The 26,925-nt window shown below is 40.0% G+C and overlaps 1 protein-coding gene across 1 annotated transcript in view; it reads left to right on the top strand.

Moving 5' to 3' along the window:
- The window catches only part of sipa1l3 (signal-induced proliferation-associated 1 like 3), a 75,325-nt gene that overhangs the window by 19,206 nt on the left and 29,194 nt on the right, over positions 1 to 26,925 (top strand). The window contains exon 2 of the mRNA XM_074679436.1: positions 19,121 to 19,200. The gene's annotated coding sequence lies outside the window, so the exon portion shown is untranslated. The remainder of the gene's footprint in view (positions 1 to 19,120; positions 19,201 to 26,925) is intronic.

Genomic DNA, 26,925 nt, shown 5'->3' on the forward strand with positions numbered 1-26,925 from the left:
TATTTGCCTCAGTGAGTGCTTTGCCACTGGCAGAAGAACAAACTGAAACAAACTCACAAATGTCTTAAACAGAGGTGCAGAGTTTCTGTCAGGGACCTCAGCTTTAGTGTTCAAACCTCCTTCAGCTGCCACAGAGAGTGTGGGACACCTGTTCCTCGTGCTCTCCAGGTCCATGTTTATAAAAAGGACCAGAGCTAAACCACAACACTAAGTGGCTGGTGGACGGCTGCAGCCACAGCTTCAATAAGAGCTCATATACAGTATGTGTCTGTGTGTGTGTGTGTGTGTGTCGCTGTGTGTGTTGCTAAGGGTTTGCATTAGCATTGTGTGCTGCTGTTGTGACACACCGTCAGCAAACAGCTCAGGCACAGGCCACCCAGCGAGAAATGGACGCTCTGCTGTTTGTCATCCACTCTGTCTCCCTCTGCTCTGTCCGTCTGGCAGGCAAAGAGAGAAAAATGAGCAGCGACTCACAGGTGGGAAGAGCTGACGGTTCAACACAAAAGAAGTGAGAAAACAAAAACAGCGAAAGACGAGGATGCCAAGAAAAACGGAGCAAGAGAGACGTACAGAATCACTTGTAAAATGAATGGTATGAGGGAGTGTGTGTGTGTGTGTGTGGCCGGCTCTTCTCATTAACCAGACCTTCTACAGAGGCTTTGAAGTTAGCCACAACACCCCAGTTGCTTCACATTTCCCTCTTGGAGTCACACTGTGGGAGCTTAAAGGAAATTGTAGTCTTGTAGAAATAACGCTCAGAGTGCAGTTTTGCTGACTTCTGTTTTGTTTTGCTTCATATATTCCATTCTGAATATATCTGTTTCTTTTTTCACCAGCTCGCTCCCTGGGAAAAGATCAGCTGACATTTACAAAAGCAAAGCTCTCCTCCAGTTTCTGTTTGTATTAAGTCAGGAGGTTGTCTATGTGTGTGTGTGTTTGTGTGTGTATGTCGGCCAGTGTGCTGTCGGTATGACTGCCAAAGAAACAAATTGTTACTCCTTGTTCGTGGAGGTGTGCACTGAGTCATGGCGCAGTGAAACTCGATTGCCTGCTTTGTTCGCAGTCATCCTCGCTGCGCAGATGAAGTTGTATTTCCTGTTTTGCCAGGAGTTTCAGCAACCGGCAGCATTGTTTGGGGGTTGTGGGTTTGGGCTGTTTGAACGTGTTTACTTGAAACCGTTCCACAACAGTGACAGACATGTAGACACAGACAAAATAAGTAGATTTTTTTTTTCTGTGAATGACAAACAAAGCAGTGAGATCATCTTTGTAAAATGTTTATGAGATTAGAGTGAGGAACTTTCTCAAAGGCTACTGCCAAGAGGGAAGAAAGGAGCAACGAGAGACCTGATCGAAAATCAGTCTGACATTACTGAAGAGGCCAGAGGGAAGAAGGTTGATCACACCTCACTCCAGCTCATCATGTAAGCAGCTGAGTTTATCTTGCACATCCGGTTCAATGATAATTTCCACACCCAGCTTTGACACAAAGTTGTCAACAATGTGGATTTTCCACTTTTAATTTAATCCATAGAATAAAAGCAGACTTAGCTGGCCCCAAGAATTAAGCCATGTTGTGAACCTCTGTGGTGAACTAGTCTCTAAAGATATTCTGTTAGTGGTATAGAGCATTTATATGATAAAGGGCGTTTCAGTGATGAAGTATGGACATGATAAAATTGCATAAAATTCATCTTGATAATGATGAAAACATTGCAAACTGTTTTGTCCAAATTGACCGACCTCTGGGTTCCTTAGAGGGGCTGTGTAGACTGTCTAAGTGATCTTGGCAAAGACTCAATTCTTGATACATAACCGATCCTAATCCACAATTTAAAATGAGATTATAATTTTAAATTTACTTTTAAGTGCTATTTCTCAGCTTCCCTGTTGGGATGGGCAGTAAGCAATGAAGAGAGGTCTGTGTTGTTCTCTGCTGAGGAGATTTCTTGTAGTTATAGTTAGAGCCCGAACGATATGGGATTTTTGGGACCAATGCCGATACCAATGCTGGGGGCAAAAAAAAGCCGATATCCGGTATATGGGCTGATATATATAATAAATTAATTGATATACACAGGATATATATTCTGTATATAATCACAAATCATTAAATTACCTATATGATTCAAGACGGAGACAGAACACTATTAAATTATAACAAGGAACTTTAATTATAAAACTGTCAACATAAGAACTGTAGTTTAAACCAATGATAAAAGAACAAGCTGTAAACACAATGATAAATAAATAAGTCAAACTTTAAACACACTAAGTAGAAAAAAAATGGAAAATGTAAACACACAATGAGTAACTTACATGCGATAAAAAGCCGTATTATAGTCTTGCATTAGATAATAGTGGGCGTGTGAATTAACAGTACCATTTATCTCTGTTTATCTCACAAAAAAGCAACTAACACGACGTTAAAATGTCATTCTATAGTCTTACATTAAATAATGGTGGATGGAGAGGGCAGGCACTCGGGCAGTGTGCAGCCCAACACACAGACACACAGGAACAGGAGTGACAGAATCTCCGCGGAGCAAAAATTTTTATAATCAGCTACATTTTGGCCGATGTTGATTAATCGGGGACAGGCATAATCGGCCCGACCGATTAATCGGTTGGGCTCTAGTTATAGTGGACAATGGAGCTGAACTGTCAAAAAGAGAAGGTACAGGGGAGCAGATAAAAGCTAGACATGGGAGTGATAGAGCACGGGCTAAAACACGGGTTAAGCTGTTTGTGATAATTTGCATTCCAACCCACAGTCAGCAGTTATTCTGCAGTGGTCTGTTCAAACTTGAGAGTCCATCAATAAAATGAAGAGTGATGTTACATTAGCTCTGTTTGGTGAATCTGGAGTTGGAAGTTGAGAACTGGTGGGACATAGCCAGGATTCACTACTGTCCCAAGTTACGGACACGTCTTAGAGCACCAGGCTGTGAATAGTTCCAAATATAGCTATAAATTATATATAAATTTTATCTTGAGCAAAGAAAAGAAGTGTTAAAAAGAAGATCTGCTCTCCATCCTTTTTTCAAAACAAACATGCCTTAGGAGTCAAGTCTTCACAACAGTGGTTGCAAGGCCTCATGGGAAAGTGGAGTCTTTCTCTCAGAAAAAACAAAAACACTAGCTTTTCCAGATAGTCCACACAGACCCTTAGAGATCCTGTCTCTCATGTCAGTCATGCCCTTAACCAGACATAACTCTGAGCCATAATATTTCATAAAGGACGTGTTAAAAAAACAATGTGTATGAATTAAGCAATTAAATCAAAACTGTTATTTTGTACCTGGCTTTTTCATGTTGCTGTAAAATTAAAAAAATCAAATGCTGGGGCTGTGGACTCTTGATTCAATAAGGGCTAATTTGACAAGTATTTTGCATTTTTGAGTCCTCAGTCCTGTTGGCCGTTCAATAAAAAGTACCACTGATCCTGAGCTGAGAATGAGCAGTGAAGACATTTCTGTCAGCTCCTTAAAGTTTGACAAAGTGGCTGTTAAAATAAAGAGGATCATATTTGGGGGGTTCCCGATGTATTCCCTCTCCTTGTATTTTCCATGTTCAGTCTGCTGAAATCTTATCCCAGACGTTTCTCACCAGCCAACCTGACCACACAGACGCAAAGAGAGGAGTCTACAACAAGAGGAGTTTTTCAGACTTCGACTCATAGAGTTTCCTGGTTCATTGTGATTCTTCTGTTTTGTTAGTTAACACAGAAACACACAATAAAAGTATTTAAGTAAATTTCTAATGAAAAGGAGGACTCAGAGAGGCTGCACACACAGCTTTATTTTTCATTTTTTCTCTTGTATAATTTTAGACTCTGGGACTGCAGCAATAAATATTCAAAGAGGTTTGAAACTTAAGTACACAGACTTGAGCAGGAGGTATCAGTATTTGGCTCTGAGAGAGGGAAAGAGAAACAGGGGCGTGGTAGCTGTGTTTTTAATTTCCTCCAGCAGCTCTGAGCTTGCTTTTGCTGCTCTGCTGTCCCCATCCAGAGTCCCTTTGGTGGACTGAAGGGGTCTGTGTCAGGATCACCTCTGGACAGGGTCGTGTGATGTGGTTTGTGGGGGTTACCATCAGTCTGAAACTTGTCTCAGGTCGTCAATGTTGTGAAAGAAAAGGTAAGGTAAGGATAAGGGTGAGTGAATGAATTTTCTAGAGAACTTAGTCATGTTTTTCTTTCTTGAAAGTCAGTCTGTCCTCACATCACATCACAGCACTGACTCTTCCTGCCCCCCATGAGTGTGTAACCCTTATGTCAGCTATTCTTTACGTCATTACTCTCGCCAGTTCTGACTTTTGGATTCAACTTGTTTGCTTCCTTTTTTGCAAACATTTGAACTTTTTCCCATTTGTCATAGTTGTCAACTTGAAGCAGCTCATAAATTTGATATGAACTGTTTTTACTAAGCAAAGCTCTAGGTTGTAGTCCATGGCCAGTACAGACATGAGGAGGATTATAGCTTGTTATTACTCTTTCAATAAATGATCTGTGTTTACTGTACTCAAAGAGACTTCAAGTTTCAACCAGTTTGTTTTTTGATTGTTTGCTGCTTTTAAAACCAAGACAAAGTCTGAATAAAGCCTTGATAAGAGCTTCAATAATAAAATTTATGATTGAATCAAGTTTATTGTACTGTTACTGTCTCAGGATTATCAATACGATCTATGAAGTCCTGTTTAAGACAGTTGTTTTACAGGGCAGTCTTTAAGGTGGACTTAATTCTTAAATCTCAGTCCTGATTAGACAAAAAGGCACCCATGCATTCTGGTGCAATGTTGGAAAATTCAAAGAAGTGATTCAAAGCCCCAGCTGTGCACTCCTTTATGCACCACGTAAGCTTCAGGTCTTCCCCAAAATGTTTCTCACAGGATGTTTGGCAATCCAGCGTCATCTCATGACACAGTGGGAAAGTTCAGAGACAAGAGATGGAGGAATGTTTGGGAACAGTTACAGTCTTTTTTGGCTGGTTTTTACTTTGCTGCTGTGTTTGTTGTCGCAGGTTATATCTGACTTGCTTGTCAAAAGTTAATTATGCAGGCTTATTTTTTGTGGTCTTCCTTGTGATTTATGGCGTGCATCTGTTATGGTATTCAGTACTTTATTTTATGTTGACAGTGTACTTTTATTGTATGTGTGTCTATTACATGGTTTGCTGGTTTGTGTTAGCATCTTCTCAAACCAAACATTATTCCACTTATTATCTGTCTACTATGTGACTATTCAAGATTTAAAAAAAATGTTGGAAAAAATTGTTTTTGTTTACCAGTATGACGCTAACAGAGGCTAATCGATTTACTTCACCTCACAACCCATGGCGTCAACAAGCAGAAGCTAAACTCTCTGAACTCTTGATTTGACATAACATGGTAAGTTTACCTCTGGCATTGATCACGTTAGGGAAAATTAAGAACTGTCATTAAGGTGTTTTGATCTGACATAATCAAAGTCCATCAAAAGATCTGTAAGAAAGCCAGGTAATAAGTGGTAGCTGGACTAGTATTCTATTAGCTGTCACTCTGTTGTTCACAAGTGCTGCTATACTTGGTGGTTTTTACCTCTCTAGCCTTTGATTTTATGTGTCTATTTAAATTTTTATGAGTGATTTTTTAATATAGCAGCAATAGCAGTTCACAGTTCGAGGACAAATAAAGTTAAGTAATGTATCTGCCAGTCTGTAAATGAAAAGAGTTAAAGGTGTTGTGGCTGTGACAGAGGGCAGAGCAGAAACACACCGCAGGCACCTTCCTCTGTTTGTTAAAAGGTTTGAAAGTGCTCATAAGTTCTGTAGATAATTGCTGTAAAGAAATCACAAAGTAATCTTTAATATGTCTGTTATTGCTTTGTTTCCTTCCTGGCACTCTGTCAGATATTTTATCATTTTAAAGCATCGTTTCTTGAATAATATCAACGTATTGACAGTTTGGACAGCCATTTATCTTACTGTGTCACAGCTGAGATGAACTTTGGCTGAGTGTACCTCGCAGCAGGACTTTGTACCTGGGAGGAAATAAGATCAATTTAAATCCTGTACTGTGAAATGATTCCACGGCAGTATCTTTGAGTCCCCACTTTTTGAAAAGCTGTGGCAATCATTGTTGAGTTCTGCGAGCAAGAGGAAATTTAAAAGTGAGGCTTTCTCATTTCATGGAGAAGAAATTGCACTGAATAATCTCCAAATTCACCAGCGGTTAAACCCTTTTACTCCTTCTGAGATTAAATTGACCTTAAAGTGTTACACCAACAATATGCCAAGGCTTTCCCACACTCTGTCTGGACCTAACCACTGACTCGGCTGCAAATCCAGTTACGGTACTTTCTGTTTGTATAGAAAACCCCAAAGGAGTCTATCATGTCACAGGCATCAGAGGAACTGGCGGGCACTATTATCTCTATCTCTGACCACTATCTCTCAGCCCTGCCACACTCGAGCTTATCTAGGCCATACAGCTACACAAATACTGGGCAGAGGCAGCTGCAGATAGACTTTTCAAAGTCCTAAAAGGGAAAGAAGACATCTAAGAGACCATTTTTAATCAAAGTAGATTAATTTTCAAGTGTGGTGGTGTTTTTTTTTAAGCCAATAACAAACTCTAACTCCAAGTCTAAGTGAGTCACTCATTCTGTAGAGACCATGTCTGAGGGGAAAATGATCTGCAGCAGTCAAGTTTGTCTCTGAGAGCTCATTTATTCCCTCGTACAATACGCTTCTAACTGCCTCCTCTTTCAATGCAGCCATTCAGGGGGGAATCAAACAGGGTGACGCAGAGAGGGAGAGACTGGCTGTGGTTGTGTCACAGGCCCTCTTTGTTTGACTACACTGTAACCCCACACTCACACTCACACACACACACACACACACACACACACACACACACACACACACACACACACACACACACACACACACACACACACGCCCCTTGACCCTGTGCTCTTGCTTTTGTCAATGCGTCATGCACAGTAGGTTGCAGAAAAGAGGACAGCAGTGTCACTTCACATTAATCAGCTGTGTAAAAACACAACTGATGGAGATGTCGCTAAGTTTACGTTCAGCTCCTTTGTGCCCACATAAAGGGATGGTAGCCCTTAGCACTTGCTGAAGCTGTGCCCCCATTTTCATTATTTTACACTGTCTCTAAGCTCCTGTCTTTATTTGACCATGAGGGTGACTCAGAGAAAGTAGAATTTTTACATATTCGGCCAGGTGACTGTTTGAATTGATGAAGAGTGAAGGAAGCTGCTGTTCCGTCTGATGTAGGGCTGCACGATTTGGGAAAATAATCTAATTGCGATTTATTTGGACCAATATTGCGATTGCAATTTAGTATGCAATTTATTTTATTTTATTTTATTTCATTTTATTTTTTATTTAATTAATTAATTAATTAATTAATTAATTAATTAATTGATTGATTAATTAATTAATTAATATTATCTATTTATTTATTTATATTTTTTTGGGGGGGGGGGGGCATCTTATGCATTATTTACTAAAAACAATTAATAAATCATTCTATATCATTCTATAGTATGAATGCCAGGCCTACATGTTATGATGACATGAAATAGATTGAAGCATAAATTGATACGACTAATATATCTTCATTTAACTATCACGGTCACAGAAGAATATTGACAGATTGATTTAACTTCAAGCTTTGTAGATGTGTAATATTACTGCCAGAAAAAACAGCATTTTTACTTTTGCTTGTTTTTTAATTTTTTTTTTTTTTAAATTGCAGACTCTGCGATTTGAAAATTGCACTCTGTTACATTGTGATATCGGTTTAAATTCGATTAATTGTTCAGCCCTAGTCCGATGTGAGCATTCAAGCTAAATGAGCTGGAAAACCTTTTTTTTTTTTAGATATATCATAAAAAGGAAATAATGTTCAGTAGCTCTATATCTACTGTTGGCGGAAAAATATATGTTTGTTAGAACACAAAGTTTCACATGTCCATTGTATTATGAGATACAAACAAACTCTTCCTTCTCTTTTCTCCTGCATGCTCTGTTTTTTAGCTTCTTCTGCCTCAATCAAATTTAAGGTTGTGAGGGTTAAACTGACGATGACTGTCTCCCACTCTGAGCTCCATGTTTGAGAGATAATTGATGGCATGAAAGACATTTTTCGTATTGCTTAAGTGTCATTGAGCACAGCACTTTGGCCAACCTTGTGTTTTGATATTTGAGGTGAGCAGAGAATGTACTCACTTCCTCTGTTTGGTCTATATCTGGAGTCTTTGACTGCTGTGTTTAAGTGCTATTTCTCGACCAGCTGGTCTTGAATGTGTTTGGATCCGGGTCTTAGCCTAAAATCCCATTTCTGGCTCATTTCTCTGCATGCACTGATTAAATAATCTGTTTTTAGTGAGGTGTATGGAGGAATGCGCTTTAGGAATTTTCTGATTGAGGCTTACCCCGGGCTTGAACCTCCCTGATCCGGTCACTGGAAGTGGTGAGATGGACTTGTAAGTCTGAGGCTTGGCTGCTGCTCTGTTTTTGATGCTGCTGAATGAGAGCACACATCTGTTTACATCTGTTTGCTGCAGCAGCACAGAGATGCAGACGAGTGAGACCAGGCAGTTAAATCTGACATCTGACCCCACTTTAAAGCAGAAAATATCCATTTGAGAGTCAATCGTATTTATAGTCATAATTATTACACCACTCAGAGACATTTTCAGTTGCAGAGCTCTAACCATAACTCCCAGTGGATTATTGCACACAAGACCACCTCGCTTCTGCCAGATATAGTTTATATAGAGGTAAAGCTTCCGGAGAAAAGCCCGACTCCCTCCCAGCTGTTTGACACATCTTCTCTCCTCCCGGCTGGAGGCCTTCACTTCTTGGAGCCTCATCATCATTTAGCCTCATTAGTCTGTCACTGCTCTGATTCAGTTACAGGAAGAACCTTGAAATACGCAGACTAAGACACAGGCACACCCTGTTTCCTCCACGGATTGCTTTATAATGAGAAAAAACAGATTGTATATCCCAATGTATGCAGCTTAAACATGATTACCTTCAAAATATTTTTACGAAGCAAGAAATTTCTTGGACTTTTAGACCAGTGTGTTTCATATCATGGTTACACTATTGTAAAAGAGCAGAATTTAACCTCAAGTGCTTCAGCCTCCTGGTCTTGATGCTCATTTTAGTGTGTACTTGAGATTAGGGATGGGCGAGTGCTGGTATCAGTATCTGGTATCAGGCTGATACCAGCTTTATTTCAAGGTATCAGTTCTCACAAAGGCTACTGATACCAAGGCAAAAAAAAAAAAAAATCTTACACCAACTAAGTCCTCCTTGCCATTAGTTGGTGCTACATTGCTATGGTTTTACACCACACCAAATGTGCGTCAGGTCCTGTTCAGACAATATGAATGAACCAGGGAGCATTAACAGTGAAACTTTTTTGTTTTGGACTTCAATTTATTAAAAAAAATACTCAAACCCTGACAGTAACTAGTTTATTTAATTTTGCACTTTTGTTGATTTAGTATTAAAAAAAACAGTAAACTTAGAGAAAGTTGCTTGTGTATTATGTTAAGCTTGATGGCAGAGTGACTGTGCTGCCTTGGTTCAAAATAATCTCTCACTGTTAATTGAAATCTTATGTATCAAAAATACTAGTGTTGGTATCGATACTCTGTATTGGTAAGTACTCAAGAGAGTACTTGTACTAGTATGGGTCTGAAGTGGTATTAACATCCTTACTTGAGATATTTGTGAGAATATAGCTGTGTTTCAACCAGAGGGTCCAGGAAATTTTACTTCCTGCCAAACATTCACCAAAACTAAATTGTTCCTTTGGCTTAATGTTTGTCTATGTTTGGGCTTTGACAACGCATGATGAAAAAAAATAAAGATTATTGCAAACCATCACAAGACCAGTAGAGGATAGTAAAACAAAAAAACAAAGGTCTAGCAAAATCCCTTCATAAAGAAGACAGACAAACCATGTAGCACTGCGGTTAGCCTGTTAGCATTAAGTATATAGCCTGTACTAGCTTCAGTGCTGCTTTATTGCAGTGCAGATGGATTGGTTTACACTTTCATGTCAAAGCTGCTTTAATAGCTACTCAGTCCAGCCAATCAGTGGACCCCCAGGATGCACTTCCGAGGACGTCTACCATGTTTTAACAGCTTTTGGCAGCTCAGTATCAACTGACACATTCAGCTGAAGGTCTCCAGGTTTACAGGGCCATTTTTTAACCTGTAACACCGGAAGCTGACCAAGACTGTCAGTTTCAAAGAATACAAGTGTTAGGAAGTTATTGAAGCCAATCACTGTAATGTACCTTTGTTCTGACAGCCAAAATGCTCATAGTTCCAGGGAAAGGGCCTGTGTTTCAGGGGAAAGTTCCCGTGGTCAAAGCACAGCTTGTGAAGGCATTACAGTAATGACTGACCCTCAGAGTGCAATTGACATAAAGCTCTCTAAAAGTGCAACATATTTCTCATCTTTCCTGTCTGTCTGTCTGTAACAGTCACAAGTCTTATGATGCCATGTTCTGCTCCTACGCTACCAGGCTGGCCCTGTAGAGCGTAAATGGTAACCATCAGCAGCTCATCACTTTTTGTTCACCAGATTGAAAGAGACTCATGTCTTTACTGTAACTGTTATCAGAGCTGTCAGCTCCCTGGCAGGTGAGCAAACTTGAATCTAACAATTACAATAACAGACATGTCGTTGATAGCAGCAGGTTTGTACGCCAGCTGTCTCCGGACAAAGCAGAGTCGTATTTTGCATAGTTTTGTTTGACCATTACTCACAGCAGTGATGTCGGGAACCAGGTACAGATTCAAGTCCTTGAATTCAGAGCTTTCTTATTTCAAAATTTAGAATAAAAACTATATCCATCTATATGTGACTAAAGTTAAAAAATATTTCCCATATTCAATTAAAAACCTTCATTCAAATATTCAGCCAGTACATACAAAAACATGTGCTTCAGTTGATGAGTACTAATAAATAATTTACCATAAATCTTCAGCCAATCAATAATGTGTTAAGTGCTGTAGTAAACATGCAGCTCTGCCTGTGTCCATGTGCTAATGTGTGCGCATGAAAAATTGTTTCCTCAATGGCCCATGTGCACGCCCCTCGGGTTAATGTGGAGCAGCAGCAGCAGCCCGCTGCTCTCCCCTGAGACGTCTCTGTGGGAGCAGCAACAGCTGTGACGGCGTAAGTCACCCTGAGGACCTGTCGCTACTGCTGCTGCATGAATGCACGCACAGAAACACGCCCAGTCTCACCGCACGCGCCCACTGGGAGAGAGGCTGAGGCCAAGGGCAGGAGCTGACGTCTTGTAGCTTCCTGTTGCCTATCTACTGTCGTTTTTGCATCATGATTGGAGTGTCTTCATTGTAGCCTATCATTGTGTTTGGTCATTGTGTTTCTGAAGTGCTTTTAAGCCGCTTGGAAGCCTTTTGGACAGCATATTTTTTTCTTTTTTCCCACTTTCTAAACATTTTTCAACTTCAGATTACATCTAAAGGTGCGAAAACATAGCCCACAAGTGTTAAGTCCCACTCATACAACTCCAGTCAGGAATTTGCCCTCTAGTCTGAGTTTGGATCAAAGAACCTGTGTGTTCATTCAGCAGAAAGGTGTCAACTGGTCTCGTGTCTGACCTGCACCTCACTGCTCAGGAATGCGTCTGGCAGTGTGTTACACAGTCAGATAAAATGCAAGCTACAGGCTGTGTGCAGCCACAGCAGGTAGGTGGTTATCGGCGATCTTGCAGCCGGCTGACGCCAGGTGATGAGCCGGGAGAAAGACTGAATGATGAGTAAAAACAAAGCCGTCAGTCGTCAAACAGCACACAGGATTCTGTCTAGTTGCTCCACCCAGAAGCTTCCTGTCACACTCTCCTAATCCTCCTTATTTACCTTGTCGCCAGGGTCAAGCCTTGCAGATGTAATTGAAGGTCTTGCCTACACACTTGGCTCTGGAACTTGGCACATGGCCGGTTAACGCGCCATAGATAGTGAGATAAGACGAGCACGTATAGGAAACACGAGGAATTAGCTGAACAGGATGATGGTGTGGAAACGAAAACAAGGAGCAGATGCTGGAAGTCTGCTGATGAGTGCACTTTTACAGCCCTGAGCTTTTTTCATGTCTTTGAGAGTTTAGTTGCCATTGTAACATGCTTTGATGCTCGCGTGGTGCTCAGTCGTGGGTGCAGGGAGAGAAAGAGAGCGCGCATGGGACATGGACAGACTGATGTAACCACGAAGAGTAAAGGAGCAGATGTAAGGGCAGCTGGTTGAACGTTTTTGGGGACAGAAGTAAAAAAAAAATGAGGAGAGAGCAAAGTCATGTAGTATATCTTGCATGCTCTTGTGTGTGTGTGTGTGCGTGTGTGGTTTGCTGCAGCGACAGAACACATCACACTGACCAGCTGATGGCGGTGTTATGGTGATTACTGAGTCTTATTATTAACTGCACCGCTCAGGTTGTGCGAGCTGATTGCCTGTGGCCCACCGCCTGCATCATCCATCTTTTTTTTTTCTTTGCCAGTGCACCTTCTCGTTCCTATGGCAACCAGCACCAGCATGGCGATCAAACAGCTTCAGCAGCATTTTGTGGTTTTGGTGAAAGGAGCTCTGTGTATTGCATATGACTTCATCACTGTATTTTCCTCTTATGTTGCCCGGAGCACACAGCTGGACAGAGAGCTTTACTCCCACCTTTAAGACCTGTAGATGGACGAGTTAATTAATTGAGCTTAATGGATCACTGATAGATGATGGTTGGAGGAACAAGTATGCACAGTTAGGGATTGTTGTCAAAAATGCCCTCTGAGCAGATAATCAGAGCTTGAAGCAGTTTGGGAAAGATGGGGATTGTTTACTGGATGTAAGAAGAGAATGATCATTACTGCAAGACACTTCTAAGATACTGGAAACCACTGAGTTGTGATTTTTCGAATATACAACTTAATACTTAGGCTAGGGTGTAATGTTGTGTAGTAATTTTGTCTAAATTTCACTTTTTTCTTTAACCAAAAAGAAACAAGCACAAGGCAATAATACCCCTCAAAGTTTTAAAATTAAAGAAATGTCTTTGCTTTTCTGTAGGATGTATGACTATGCTTACTCAGCGTATGATTGAACTGACAATTGTTCAATTTAAGTTGAAGTTATTTTTTTACATTTTGAGCTTTCTTTATGGAATTAAAGGACTGTTAATGTCAGGTTTCAAAAAGTTGTCAAAACTGGATGTTAGAAATGGGTTAAGTCCAATAAAAAACCCAGCAAAGAAGACCTGGAGAGGTGAGGAAAGAGACTGCCTCCTGACCAATTTGATTTACCTGACATTTGTTTAATTCAACTCAAGGTAATTTCAGTTTTGAGATGGCACTATAGAATGAAAGGACAGTTTAAGCCAGGTTTTAAGTTGCCTGAGTCACACTAGAATTTTAGAGAAATTGGCCTAAGTCACTTTATTCTTTAATGTTACATGATTCACACACAATGTTCTCTGCATGTCAACAGTCATCCTCTGTGAAGGCCTTTTTGGTTGAAATAATTAATGTATTAGGTAAAGCTTTTTGTGTTTTCCCAAAAACTTGCAGAAATTACTTAGGCCGTTGTTTAGATTGCGTGACGATACGTAGTTAGCAGGTCTAGGTCTGGAGAGGCATTTCATACATTTCTACGATCTAGGCCTGTCACGATAATCAATAAATCGATTAACCGAACGATAAATAAAAATGTCCTCGGTAAGTTTGCCAGCCTCGATAAACTGACACGTGCATGCATGTTTGTTTTCTTCCTCTCTTTCGACCAAAGAGGCTGAATGAGAAGATGGCTCACTACATCTATCTTTCCTACTATCGGGGTGCATAGGTTCTATAGCGGATTTAGCGGATTTATAGCAGAGTGAGCATCTGTCAAAAATGCGATCTTTGGGGTGAAGACAGGGCTGCTTGCGCGTACACACGGAGAGAACTACAGCGAGCGTCCTGAGGGGTAAGGAGGAAACACACGCTAATATGAGTGATGGCACGAAAGATACGGCTCTTAAGCCTCCTGCCACAGTCCCAGTGTGGGAATATAACACCAACGAGCTGATATGTCGCATTTGTTTGAAAATAGTGGCGACGAAGAAGAAGAAGGGGAGGTGAAGTGGAGCCTTGTTCTTTGACAATCCGCTCTTACTGAGGCCTTTGGTCGGCAAAGTAAATAGAAATAAAAGCGCCAAATGGTGGGCGCTCAAAGACAGCTACATTGCCAAAGAAATGCAGCCCTTCAATACGGTTGAAGGAGAGAAATGTTAAAAATGTTTGACAGACAGTACGGATTGACTTGGAAAAAGGACATGTTACAAACAATTCAGGAACTGTATAAACCCTTTTATTTAGGCTATAGTTTTTATTGTTGTTTTTTTTAGAGTTTCGTTTTTTCTTTAGAGACAGGGTCTGTGTTTTATTGTTTTTAATTAGTATTAATTATTTTCATTGACATGAATTTTTTTCTTAAAGAGAGTCCATTTCATTTTCATTGTATTTTTTTTCTCTTTCTTGTTTGTTAAATTTATCCTATTTTTTGTTTAATTTACTTTATTTTAAAGATCCTGACCTTTTAATTACAGTTAAATACTCTTGCTTTTGATATGGTGTACTCACTTTATTATCCCATTTATCATAATTACATCAATGAAAAAAATGGGGGAAAAAAATCAAAATAATATTGACAATAATATCGCAATAATATTTTGGAAAATTATCATCTAGCAAAATTTTTTATCGTGACAGGCCTAGCATTAATACTTTGTTTGTCTTTTGTTTTTATTGGAAGTTAGAATACAGCTTTCAGAGGGCTAAAGTAATTGTTTGCTTGTTCTACAGCATTAAAGCTAGACATTTTGTAAAACATAATGGAAAAAAATAGAGAAGTGATGAACACGTACAATTTTTCTTTTTTTAAATAGAATATCGGCCATTCAGATGTTTAGAAATCATGACTCACACTGAGTCAAATTATGATTTTGTTTAAAGTGTCTGTCACTTACCTTTCTTTGCATGTAAGGACAAATCATCACTTATAGTTAGTCCCTAATTTATCAGAGGAACTCATGTTTCACACATGGATTCTCAGAAGGAACACTGTATGACTTCATTCTGCTCTTCTAATTGTTTCTCCTCGTGCATCTCTCCCAGTTTACCCTGACATTTAATTGAGCATCAGAGCAGCATGGCAGAGGAAAAACCCCAATTTTTAATTTGAATTCAAATAGGACAGCAAAAGGCAGAGGGGTGAAAACAGAGGGATGTGTAAGGATGAAAGTATGGTAGTCCCCTCTTCCTGGTGTTAGAGTGTGAATGGAGCTGCCCACCCCTTTCTACCCCTTTCCCCTCTTCTTGTGTAGCATGTGCATGACAGACAACAGCAGAATACTGTATGTACAGGATGTGCTTAAAGAGACATGATACAGCTATTTTCAGAACATTTTTTGGCTGTGCAGTTTCTCTGCCTGCAGGCATGAGCAAGTGAAACTGTGGCCGTTATTTCAGTTGCTTGTGAAAATCAGCTATCTCTGGCCGAGTTACGTGCCCAAATTTTCAGCACGAGTCTTTTTGATCTCAGTGTGTGTAAAACTTTAGCAGGCTGAACTCAGGAGGACTCCTGACTCAGCAAAAGCTGTGAAATATTCATGCGTCAGAGCTGTGACAGTAATCCCATCGTCATCGCAACATGAAGCCAGTGATGGCGAAGAAGCAGACACCTCCCTTTTATCCCATCAGGAGTGCTTGTCTTTGATTTGCACGTCTCTTCAAGCAGACAGTTTTATTTATTTATAGAAATTTTAATACCAAACTCATAGTCCTTCTGTCCTGAAAGCACACTCACACACACACACACACACACACACACACACACACACACACACACACACACACACACACACACACACACACACACACACAAGGAGTAAGCCAACTGTGGCTTTGTGACAGTTATTCTTTCTGGCAGAAGTCAGATCCACAGAGAGCGACTCCACGGCAGCACGTGTTGACGTCTCCTCTGAACCAGCTCTGGTCTGTGTGCTTCATACTGCTTCACCTAAGGAGCAGTGATGTTCTGATGTGCTGATGTTTGAGGCCACAGGGGTCATTCGTCTTCATGAATCCTCTGTCAGCCATCTGCCCGCTGTGTGTCTGGAGACCTTGGCTAAAGTATCATACAATCATCAGAGCTTTTAAAGTTTGTCACTCTGTAACGTCTCTCAATCCAGCATCTCTCCCTTTGTGTTTTGCTGACATAAAAAAGAAGAAAGAATCTAGTTCACAGGTTCAGGCGCATAACTAAAAACACCAGCTGTCTGATCCACATACCAAACATTTTCAGTGGAGCTTGTGTCACAGAGGTGATGAGTCAACTCTGTGGCAGTTCATGAGGCTGTGTTTTGTGGTGTGTGCATGTGGTTCACAAGATGTCAGTGTGATTCCTTTCTTTCCTGGTGTTGAGCTTCTTACCACTTTCACTGCGTTGTTTGAGACTGTGACCCATGAGCAAGGTGCCGGCGGCTTGTATGACAACTTTTTATGCAAAAATTCGATGTAAAACACCTGGAAGTTTGAATAACTCAGGTAGAACTCTGATCTAGTTTAAAAGCTTTCACCAAACAAACCCTCATCTGTATCATTAAAGACATCTTAGACCTGGTTTATACCTCTGCGTTGAATTGATGTTGCACCCTATGCAATAGGTTTGCGTAGCTCTAGCATGATGTGTACCTCTTCCTAAATGTAATTATCAAAACAATGGCAACAGGGCTTGTGGCAACATCATGTTTCCTGTCTTTACAACATTATTGGTAGGGCTGGGACGATATGCCATTCTCACGATACCGATTCCATTACGTTTTTTGGGTTACCGATTTGATTTAAGTTGTGATTCTTTGATATTTACCATTTTTGCAATTTTAAGTTTGCTTTTTAAACACCAGACAATATGAAGAAGTTAAATGATGATGGTAATGTCTACAGACTATATCAGGAGCCATATTTTCCCATAAAATGCACATCACATTAGTCAGAGAGAAAAATTTCACCCTCTGCTGGAGAAAAGTGGTAACATTTTTCCAATCCAGGTTTTAAAAAGAGACTGAAATGAAATATTTGAATTTGAAAAAACATTTTTTTGACAAAGAATTCTGATTTTGATATTGTCAAACAAAAAAAATCCTGAAATAGCGATTTTCGATTTTTTTTCTCCTACCCCTAGTTTATGGATTCACCAGCCAATAGCAATGAAAACTGACTCCATTTACTTAATAAGCATTATAAACCAGGCTAACGCCCTAACAGGGCAATAAATTTAATGACAGTAGACCCCACCTGTACAGGTGCTAACGGCAGGACCGCTGCACCTGTTTGGCTGTTTTAAATATAGCTGACAGGCAAGAAAATATGAAATTTGATTTAGCAATCAAATGAATCCTATTGGAAAGAATAAAGGTGTTGGGATATTAATTTGTTGAATCTGAATTTTCTAGGAAGTGTCCCAGCATATGATGTTCTGCATCTGTATCTGCATCACTTTCATGGTGCAATCAGTTAATTGGCCAGTTATTTGCAGTCGTGCATGCCGCTAAGGCTAAGGCTTAACGGGGCCTTCATAACAGAACGTAATGACTTGTTTGTCTTGTTTGTGTAATGATTGGATGTGCATACGGGCCTAGGCTTTACCTGTCACATGCTGTAAGCTTACAGTCAACTTGATAGCGCAGCTGCCACGTGCACACTTCTGAGGGTGTTTTTCTGCTGATGTGTTTCCCTGTTTGATTCCATCAGTTCTTAATTTTTAGTCTGCATGTGAGGTAATGCATACCACTACTTTGAATCTAGAGTCTCAAACTCAATGCTCTGAAAGTTTTCACTTACATTTTTAATTTCAGCCTCGGGGCAGCAAAGTGAAGCCTGAGCTTTAAATCCACGCTGACGCTGCTGATTTGTTAAGCACGGACATGCGGCTTCTGCTACACAGACACTCTCTCTTTCTCTGACCCCTATTACCCCCATCCCTCTTTTATTCCCCCCTGCCTCCCAACACCAAAGACATATAGTTAGTATGCTCACTGTCACAGGGTGAGTAGACCCTGATTGATCAGTATTGATTTGAACTGTATTCGTCTGACAGTAATTGGCTTCTCCCTCAGGATATCATGTCTGCTGATTCCCCCCCCCCCCCCCCCCCCCCCCCCCCCCCCATTCTGGCCTCACTTCACCCCTCCACATGTCCTACTTATGCCCCCAACCCCCCCTCTTTGTTCTCAGGCCCCATGACCTCTAATCAAACAGCACAACCTCCTTTACTTTACTTCCTGTTTTCATCCAGGGTTGTTATGTTGAAGCTGGACAGAGAGATTAATGGAGACACAATCAGCGTGTGTGTCCTTTTCTGTATACAAATGTGTGCACACACAGGAATGAATACATTTTTTTACAACACATGGGCTAATATTGGAACAGCGCAGATTTTACAGAAGAAAGATGCTGCATGGGGGTTTAATCTTGTGTGCTTGCATGCCAGTCTGTGTGTTTACAGTACAGATGCTGTGCAGTAAGACTGCCTTAGGTATCTCAACTTAGACTTCTCATAAACAATAGACATGTCTGTGAAGATGATCTGATGAGCGTGGAAAGGGGAACAGCTGCCCAGATAATAACCAACACACAGTTAATGTTGAAAAAAATCACTTCCCATTCTTGAATGTACAAAATACCAAAGGTATCAAATATTGATTAAATTGAACTCTAAATATGTAAAGAATGAAGAAGAGACAAAAAAGTGGTGGAGCTTTCTTAAAAATTGTCAAATAAATTAGAGGCCTTATAATTAATAAATCACTATTAATCAAACCTAAGTCGCATTTAATAGTGTATCAATATTTGACACAAAAAGCAGCATTTTTTAATCTAAATGGTGTTTGTATTAGACTGCATAAATATATAGACATATACATCAGCTTAAACAATAAAAGGATGTTTATTTTCGATGAAATGTATGTTTGAAATGTAAAGTTTAAGTGGAATTCACTTTAACAAGATGTTGATTTCTCCTCCTTTTTCTTCCAGAGTGAAACACTGAGCCTTCATCGCCTGCACTGTGACGTCAAACCCCTGCTTCACCTGCATACAACACAGCTGGAGGCGAGGTAAATTTGGTACATTCTTTGCTGCAGATATGTGTGTGAGTGTGTGCAAGATAATTGAGTAGGAACTTGTATTTCGTTCGTTTTAATCTGAGATCATGTGGTTTTCTCAGTCTGTAACTCCATTACTTTAAACCAAAGATTAGTCAGAGTTCAGTGTCATCAACTTGTGCTTAATATTAATTTTATCATTTTTCCTCTCCCTGTGATCTGTGAGCTTATCTGGCTGGTCTGACGTCATTGTGTTTTTACCCATTTTACCCTTTCTGCTTCTTGTTTGTGCAAAGAAAGTTTCTTCCTCACTCATAAATGACGAATGTATAAAATGTGTCAGATTTTTACTGGTCATTTAACTTCCATGCCTAAGCTGTTCCCTGTGGTCCAAAGACTTGATAAGAGGTTAATAGACTTGATGACCTGGATATTTTTCTGCTTTGGAGGGGTGAGCTGTCTGCTCGGCTATTTAGTCGATAAAGCGCTTCCTTGTCTGCATTTAGCACTGATAATGAAAAGCAGGTCACTTGCTGAACACCCTCTTTCATGATGGAGAGCTGCTGTAGCCATCCAATCATAACACAAAGGCTGCCACCAATAAGTTAAATGACAAAAAAATGTGCCTCTTATGTCTTTTGTTGCTGCTCGTTCTTGACATTGAGTTGAACATCTAGGCATGTCACCATAACAAATTTTGCTAGACGATAATTTTCCAAAATATTATTGCCGATAAATGATATTATTGTCAATATTATTTTGATTTTTCCATTTTTTTTCATTCCATTTTCCATTTTTTCATTGATGTAATTATGATAAATGGGATAATAAAGTGAGTTCACCATATCAAAAGCAAGAAACTTTAATTTCTTAAGAGTATTTAACTGTAATTAAAAGGTCAGGATCTTTAAAATAAAGTAAATTAAACAAAAAATAGGATAAATTTAACAAACAAGAAAGAGAAAAAAAATACAATGAAAATGAAATGGACTCTCTTTTAGAAAAAAATACATGTCATTGAAAATAATTAATACTAATCAAAAACAATAAAACATAGACCCTGTCTCTAAAGAAAAATCGAAACTCCAAAAAAAAACACAACAATAAAAACTAGAGCCTAAATAAAAGGGAGTTTATACAGTTCCTGAATTGTTTGTAACATGTCCTTTTTCCCAGTCAATCCGTACTGTCTGTCAAACATTTTTAAAATTTCTGGCTTTCAACCGTATTGAAGGGCTGCATTTCTTTGGCAATGTAGCTGTCTTTGAGCGCCCACCATTTGGCGCTTTTATTTCTATTTACTTTGCAGACCAAAAGCCTCAGTAAGAGCGGATTGTCAAAGAACAAGGCTCCACTGCACCTCCCCTTCTTCTTCTTCGTCGCCACTATTTTCAAACAAATGCGACATATCAGCTTGTTGGTGTTCATGAGCTCACACTTTGTTCATTCTGATAAAAAACAAAATATTCCCACACTGGGACTGTGGCAGAACCGTATCTTTCGTGCCATCACTCACATTAGCGTGTGTTTCCTCCTTACCCCTCTGGACGCTTGCTTCAGCTCTCTCCGAGTGTTCGAGCGAGCAGCCCCGTCGCAAAAAATGCCAAAGATTGCATTTTTGACAGATGCTCACTCCGCTATAAATCTGCTAAATCTGCTATAGAACCTATGCACCCCGATGTTAGGAAAGATAGACGTAGTGAGCCATCTTCTCATTCAGCCTCTTTGGTCGAAAGAGAGGAGGAAAACAAACATGCATGCACGAGTCAGTTTATCGAGGCTGGCAAACGTACTGAGGACGTTTTTATTTATCGTTTGGTCAATTGATTTATTGATTATCTTGACAGGCCTATGAACATTAATAGGTCAGTGAAAGAAGGATCGCACTATCATCAGTCTGTTGGGGTGAAACTTTGACAACAAGGAGTGTTCAATCTTTCTTGTGTAGTTTGAAGTGGGAATACAAATGGACTTACTTGCACAGAGTGGTTGACGCTGAATGGCACGTGAGGTCTTACTGCACACAAGGCGGATGAAAAATTCTAGGGGTGCACCAGTCACAACTTTCTGGCCGATCACCGATCTTTCAAGAGCCTGACCTGCCGATACAGATTTGGGCTGATACAGATTTTATATTTTTTATTTTTTATAACCAACAGCATACATTTTCAATGTACCAATCTTTTTTTATTGAAAATCATTGAACAATGCATGTGAAACAATAAAATCTTAATGTTTTAACTTAAACAACCACAAAAGTGTCCTGAGTTTCAGGTCTCAGAGCAAAAAGCAACAATGGCTGGCTAGTGCAAGGTGTTTGCCCCTGCTGCCCTTGACTAACAGTATATCAGTATATTTCTGTTTACTTAAATATTTTTCATGTTTCTGTGATGGTTCATCCACCAATCCACTACTATGATCAAAACAATATCTTTAAAGCTAAACTATAAATTATGTAGTTATCCATGAATTTTCAAGTCCCCCCGCCAAAAAATAGCAAAAAAAAACAGACAAAAAAGTAAAGCAAGTATTATGCTTGAACTGGTTCTTCACAAGCATTTGTGTGTGGTTTGAAAAGGCTGTCATTATACAAGTCCTCAAAAGTTGTGAATCCTTGATTGGCCATTTGCCTGTTTGAAATGTCCTTCAGCACTGATGAGTGGATGTGACAGGAAAAGACAAATTATCATCTGGCATGGTTTCGATTATTTTACATAATTTGGCAAATCTGTCAGTGTTGAACATCATACCCAAGCACTGTACAGGAACATGTACTTACTCATCAAAACCTGGCTTCAGTTTTTCCTCAACTCCTCCTTGTTTTCACACCACCATTCCTCTGCTTCTTCTCCTGCAGCCAAACAAGTGAATAATGATGAACGTTGATGTGGGCTGCGTGATCTGTGATCCTCCAACTAGATGCAAAACATCCGGCTTGTCACGCAAAAGCCCAGTTTGCCCATGTTGTGTGGAGTGTTTGTGGTGTTTAAATCTTAACTTGTTAAACATGTTCTGGTCTTTTCATCCCAAACACTCCCCTTCCTCCTTCCTCCTTCTCTTCTTCCTCCTCACAAGCTGTGTCAGTGTCATGGGAGAGCAGTCTGATGGACGGACCGTCAGATGGAAGTGACACTAGCAGCATCAGCGCAATTCAACATAACAATGTAGACGGAAATCAGTGGAGACAATGACAGCCGGGTTGGGGGAGTCTTGAGGAAGCAGCCGGGGAGGAGAGTGAGAGGGAAGGAAAGCAGGGTGACGGGGAGAGCAGTGGCTAAAGTAAAACTTCAGTCTGAGGGGGAGATGTCGCCTTTAGATAAGCCACAGAGACTGTAAGCCCAAATTTAGACCAGAGTCACAGGCTGCTGTGTGTTTCCTTCCAGCTCAGTGTTCTGATATGTCAGTGTTGTTTTCTGTGCTTCCTGTGGAGTTTGGTTGTTTATGAATGTGGAGGAGACCTCATGAGGTTTGATTTTGAGTCTCGTGTTGCAGAGCTCTTTGTGGCAAGTTTTCATATAATTAATTACTTCTTTTATTTTTTAAGGTCAAATTACACCCTTTTACTTCAACTTTTTATCCTTTATAGGGAGTTGAGATTTGGCGCATCCTTTAAGAGACAATTCAAATTAATGAGATGAAAATTACAGCACCCATGTTGAACAGCAGAGGGCACTATCCTCCTTTTACTTCCCTTGTTTACATTTATCAAATAAGCAGCTAAATGAACATCACAAAAGAAGATAAATTTTCAGCAGTGTTGGTGATTTCTTTGCATCTTTCACTTGTTTCCTCTACTTCTCACATGTTTACCAAGTATTCCCTCAACTCCTGCTTGCTGGTAAGATAGAGAGCAGCTCTACAACAACATAAAAGTTTATCCCTCCATAGAGGGTGCTGGGGGATACTTTGATCATTTATTTTACTGTCAATCATTGTTATTGATGTAGCTATGCAACTTTACGATTAAGCTGAGGATCATTGCGTCTTTTCAAAATAAAAGCACATATCGTCAAAAATGTGAGGCAGTGTTCATTAGGGAAGGTCATGACTTTCGCGTGGCCTCTGCCTGTTGCTCTTAAATGGTGCTTCCTAACCCCGCCTTGTCTTGTTTTGATTAGAGATGCTGTTCTGAAGCACCTGTTCAAGGTGTTTCAGGGATAAAAACCCAACCCCAGTGATGCGCTGCCCTCTGTCATTCCCCCAGAACTCACCCTAGCAGACACACACATTAATTTATTTTTCACAAAATAAAAAAGTTACTGCATACTTTATTGGAATTTTAAAAGTACTATTTTTGACCCACTTTAACAGCGCCTAGTTGCAATATTGCATACATATGCTAGCTGAAGTACTCTAACAGCTGTTGGAGAATGCAAACTGTGTTAACAACAAAAGAAGAAAATATTGGCTCTGCAGCCTGTTCACACCTACATTTGGCAGGGTTTGAAGTCAGTAATAGACTAAACGTGTCTCTGTTTCTTGATTCTCACACTTTTACAGATCAGGCCTGATGTAAATCTGTTAGCAGAGAGATGATAAGACCAGATAAAGCAGTCAAAACAAGTGCTTTTCATTTTGAAAAATCCAAGATCCAAGATCTTTCAGTCAGTTTGTGAGAATCTTCACCCCACTGATGCCAGCTTGTGCAAGTCGGCATCAAGTCTTATGTCCTTTAAGTCCATAGACTGTGACCACAAAGACCTGTTTGAGTTTCAGTCGCCCTCTTTATATTAAACTCACACTCTGTATGATCAAAGTGGTTTTGGCTAATGCAGTCTTTTCCTCTGTGAAAGCTTCCTTTGTGAGCTTGAACTCAAAACTTGGCTCATACCCCATAAAGCTCCTGCGAGTTTTGTTTCCCAGCTAAGACCAAGTCTTTTGGATGTGTTGGACCCTGTGGTTTAAATATTACAGTTGTGTAACTCCAAAGAATTCTGACCATGTTTTGCTTAATTTGTTCTGTTTGAGGATGATATTGTGTTAAAGCCTTCGCTGTGTTTCATTTTTCCTTATGACGCAAGTAATTCAAGTTTGATATTTTCAGTGTGATGCGAGCCAATTTAGAAATCCACAGCTTTGTTTTTCATTTCCTTTGGATGGATGACAAACACTTGAAAGAAAAAACATGACATGCGGGGTGCCAACTGAACACACCTTACAAACAATCTCACATGACCTGAGGATGTTTTTTATGTAAGCTTGTGTCTTCAGTTTATGACCTCTAATAACCTTTGAAATAGTTGTCACTTGTCTTGCTTTTAACTTCAGTGATGTTTCACCTCAGAATGAGTTTGTTCAGGTTGACTTCAGGGTCAAGGCAGACCTGATGGCAGCCCCACATGGTCTGTCCGCTCCGTCAGAAGAGACAGGGTGCCACGAGTGCTGCCAGTGCTGTATTGTGTTGTATTACAGTGTCGTGCTCCCGTCTGCCATCTGCCAGTCATATGTACCACCATCTGTTTGTCAAGCCAGCCCATAATCTAGCAAGCACTCTGGCATTGCTGCTTAATTTAAACACTTGGTAACTGCTGCTGATGTTTTTATATGGATGTGGATTTGATAGCTTTTTATTTTGGGAGGTTTTACAACTTGTTTTAAAATCTATTTGAGCTGCGTTGACGCATTGTAAGCAGTAAAAGTCTGCGTTTGTTTCCAATAGTCCCAACATTGTTGTGGTGGAGTTTCAGAAGCCTTTTGTCTTGAACATACATCTCTCTTGACTTTTGCTTGCTGACTAACATCCCTGCTTTAATCTTCAATGTAATTAAACAGCTTTCTGTTTTGGCAGACACAGAAACATATGGCAGGTATCTGAGTCTTCTGCAGTTGTCTCAGCTCTTCACTGATCTCAGGTCTGCCTGCACATGTCTGACGTACCAGCATGCAGCAGCAGCAGGAGCAGGCACCTCCTCCACATCAAGCACTCTCATTCCTCTGGAAGCTGCACTCCTCCGCTAACTCTGTCATTACTACCATCTAACCAGTGTAATTACCAGCTCTGTGTGTGTTTGCGGTGCTCGGGCCAAGCCTGCATCATGCAAACCTGATGTGGGCATGTGTGCGGAAGGAGGGAGGGAGGGAGCATGAATGGGAGAGACAGGGAGAGTCAAAACATGGGAGGTGTATTCCACATCTGACTAATTACTATATGTGAGGTGAGTAATTAAAAGGCATTAAATGTCTGCACTTTATCCTCTGAAGTCTGGGCCAAAGCTTTGTGTGCGTGTGTGTGTGTGCACACAGGTCTTACGTGAGAAGAAAAAATTAATCTCCATTAATTGGAGGGATTTTCCCTGGATTACATTTTTCAAGCTACTCTTTGATTTTGTTTTATTGCAGGTGAAAAATACAGCTTTTTATTTCTCAAATGGAGCAAACTTGTTATCATTAACTCTTGCATTTTAACAGGCTGTAAAGTTCATTGACCTCTAACACACTTCTGTGGTGTGGTTTAAGTTAATGTCCATACTCTGTGTGATTTGTGTTGTCTAGAGCCATTTTCATTTCCTGAGGAGTCTCTCAGATTTGGTTTGAGCTTGGACTCAAAGTTGAGGCTCCCACTCACTGATTCAAGCGCTGAGACTGTACATCCACTCTATGATGAATTCTCCAAGTTAGACAACCAATCCATCACTCCGATCCATTGCAAACATCTTGGCAGGCTTGTAATCATATCCAATCCATTTCCCGTGTTAACTTTATCAGTTGCTTGTAACAACTTGTTACTCTGGAATTTGTGACAAATAGCTGATGGCAGTATTAATTTTTTCACTTGGGTCACAAGGGACGCACAACCCCACAGTCTTATCATGAACATCTTTGCGTATGAACGGAGAATTCAGAGAAAGCAAAGAAAGAACTTTTGAGATGTGGTGAATGTTACAGAGCCAGACTGAGACAAATCTGATGACCATTAGGAGCTTTTTACAGTCATGTTATGCAAGAAAAAGTGTATTTTATGAGTAACACCATGCCAAACATGCAATTAGCTTCAGCATTACTTAGCTAATAAGAGAATCATAGAGTGGTTATTTGCAAAACAACCCTAACCCCTGCTATTGAAAGCATTTGCCAAATTCTGTGCTTTCTGTCATGTGATTGGATGGTTTCCTAAAGGTTTGCCTACAGAAGTCTCTCTAACCCAGGATTCCTGTCACCTGGTGTTTTTATTCAGTCTGTAAGGGAAAAAAACTGCCTGCTTTAGGTTAAGTTTAGGTAAATAAATCAAAAGTCGATACCCCAGGATTTTTTGTTTGACAATATCAAAATTGTGATTCTTTGTCAAAAAAACTTTTTTTTTTTTTTTTTTCGAATTCAAATTCTTCATCCCAGTCTATATTTATAAACTGGATTGGAGAAAAGTTACCACAGAGGGGTGAAATGTTTCTCTCTGACTCACGTGATGGGCATTTCATGGGAAAATAGGGCCCCTGATATAGTCTTAACTTTGTGTTAAAAAAGCAAACTAAAATTTGCAAAAATCGTAGATATCGAAGAGTCACAATTTAAATCGGCACCCCAAAAATCTTAAGAGAATTGAATCCCGAGAATAGCATACCATCCCAGCCCTAAATAATTCCATATTTGGTGGACTCAAACAGCAACCTTGTGGGTTGTAGTTCTGCATGCACACCATAGGCTGCACAACACAAAACAAAACCTTAAAGGATAAGTTCGGTTAATACAGCTTTTACATTGTTTATAGAATGAAGTAGAACAAAATACTCACCCAGAAGG

The sequence above is a fragment of the Halichoeres trimaculatus genome, unplaced genomic scaffold (genome assembly GCF_033239565.1).
Source record: "Halichoeres trimaculatus isolate MK-OKI-2021-1 unplaced genomic scaffold, fHalTri1.1 fHalTri1_scaffold_9, whole genome shotgun sequence".
Classification (NCBI taxonomy): Eukaryota; Metazoa; Chordata; class Actinopteri; order Labriformes; family Labridae; genus Halichoeres; species Halichoeres trimaculatus.